The sequence below is a fragment of the Budorcas taxicolor genome, chromosome 6 (assembly GCF_023091745.1).
Source record: "Budorcas taxicolor isolate Tak-1 chromosome 6, Takin1.1, whole genome shotgun sequence".
In the NCBI taxonomy this organism is placed as follows: domain Eukaryota; kingdom Metazoa; phylum Chordata; class Mammalia; order Artiodactyla; family Bovidae; genus Budorcas; species Budorcas taxicolor.
The window spans coordinates 59,735,987-59,738,334 of NC_068915.1; the positions used below are offsets into that span (position 1 = coordinate 59,735,987).

At 46.4% G+C, this 2,348-nt stretch overlaps 1 non-coding gene across 1 annotated transcript; it reads right to left on the minus strand.

The window, feature by feature from the left end:
• Window positions 1–673: 673 nt before the first annotated feature.
• TRNAG-GCC (transfer RNA glycine (anticodon GCC)) lies at window positions 674–744 on the minus strand. The gene has a single exon. It is a non-coding gene; the product is annotated as a tRNA-Gly (tRNA).
• Window positions 745–2,348: the final 1,604 nt, after the last annotated feature.

Sequence of the window (2,348 nt, forward strand, 5' to 3'; positions counted from 1 at the left end):
TTCCTGTGAGTGAGCCTGAGCTTGTTCACAGGGGTCTTGGCACGTTTCCAAGAAAGAGAGAGCTATGTCGAAGGCCTCTTAGGTCCCGGCTTAGGACTGGCATGCTCATTTCTGTCATATTATTATTTTAGACAATTTTAAGATAGTTTAGTATTAACCAAGAGCCATTAGGATTTACAAAAAGGAATAAGCATAGCTAGCTTAAGATAGCTGTTGCCAAAGAACCTCAGGAGATTCCTGGCAAATAACACTTTAGACTGCCCACTGGCACTGCAGTGGAAGTTTCCTTCTCATGGGACTAGAGAAGATTAATAAGTGACGACTGTTATTCTCAGGTATGGCATACTTAGATCCATTTTCCCTTACTAAAAATAGGATGTGCATTCACAGTTATGGAGAATGATGCCTGCAAATTTCCAGCAAAATGATCGTATTTGTCTCAAAATTCTTGTGTGTATAGTTACTCAGTGGTGTCTGACTCTTTGCACCCCCATGGACTGTAGCCCACCAGGCCCCTCTGTCCATGGGATTCTCCAGGCAAGAATACTGGAGTGGGCAGCCATTTCCTTCTCCAGGGGATCTTCCCAACCCAGGAACTGAACTGAGGTCTCTTGCACTGCAGGCAGTTTCTTTACCAACTGAGCCACCAGAGAAGCCCCAAAACACAGTGCAATGCATCAGCTGGGAATCGAACCCAGGCCTCCCACATGGCAGGCAAGAATTCTTCCACTGAACCACCAATGCAAGCCTCAAAATTCTTACTGGCATATTTCAATAAAAGAATTGGGAGGATCTTGCATTTCAGGGGTCCACATGAGATCAGAGTGTTTGGATTAGATGTCTCCATAACTCATTTCTGTCATATTCTGTTGGCCACGGCAAGTCACAAGGCTTGATCCGGAGGCAAAATGTGGGGACATAGATGTCAACTGTTTATGGGAAGTGCTGTAAAGTGACGCTGCAAACCGTGCGGTCAAAGGGAGGGGTGAAGAATCGGGGCCATCTTTGCAACCAATCGACCACATGCTGTCTTCCAAGTTTTCAGCAGAAGTTAGAAATCCAGATCTTTATATATGAAATCTTCTGAGTTTTATGTACTACCAACTAATTTACAACTTTCAAGACAGTGGTGGGTCAACACTCTGTGGGCCAAACACATCATGTCTGAGTTGGATGTGGTTTGTCGGCCGTTTGCAACCTTTAGGTAAATAATTTGCAGTTGTTTCCGCAGTACTTGGCTGAGAAGGAGATTTGAACCAGGGCTATCTGGACTCCAGGCCCATATTCATTCAGCAAAATTTTCATGTCTTCCAAGTTAAGGCTTTGAAAAACAAAAATAAAGAAAACACAGTCCCTTCCCTAAAGGGTCTTCCAGTCAAAAGTGGGAGATAATATGTAAACAAACATTTAATTCATGTGATTAAATGCTGTGCTGAGCTGTGCTAAATCACTCAGTCGTGTCCAGAAGTTTGCGCCCAGGGACTGTAGCCCATCAGGCTTCTCTGTCCATGGGGATTTTCCAGGCAAGAATACTGGAGTGGGTTGCCTTGCCCTCCTCCAGGGAATCTTCCCAACCCAGGTATTGAACCCAGGTCTCCCACACTGCAGGCAGATGCTTTACTGACAGATTAAATGCTACAGATTGATTAATATAACTGGCTCTCTCTCTGCCTTTTCATATATGCCGCACCCTGAGGACTGATGCTAAAGTACTTTGGCCACCTCATGTGAAGAGTTGACTCATTGGAAAAGACTCTGATGCTGGGAGGGATTGGGGGCAGGAGGAGAAGGGGACGACAGAGGGTGAGATGGCTGGATGGCATCAGCGTCTCGATGGACATGAGTTTGAGTGAACTCGGGGAGTTGGTGATGGACAGGGAGGCCTGGTGTGCTGTGATTCATGAGGTCGCAAAGAGTCGGACACGACTGAGCAACTGAACTGAACTGATCCAACCCTTTGCATATTTTCCATCTATCAAAAGAGACTGCAGACTGTCGGGTTGTGCCGGCTGGGGAAGCCCGTTTTCCTTACCAGCTGCAGCCAGAAGCTTACCCGCTCACTCTCCTTCGTTCTCTGTTCTTCCTCCTCCCAGCATGCTGCAGCCAAGATGAGAAGGAATCAGTCCCATGGAAGGAATTTCATGTCTCTCTAGCAGTTTGGCAAGATGAGCTTGAGAAGGAAGCCACATCAAAAAAGGAGGCTGCTGCCACCATTAGGTATCTGCAGTGCGAATGAGTCAGTCAGAGCCCTCATTTCCATGAGGTGCCTGCAGCTACCTTAGGGGCAGTTAATACTTTCCATTCACAGAGGTATCTGCGACCATTTACAGTATATGCGTAAGACTCCC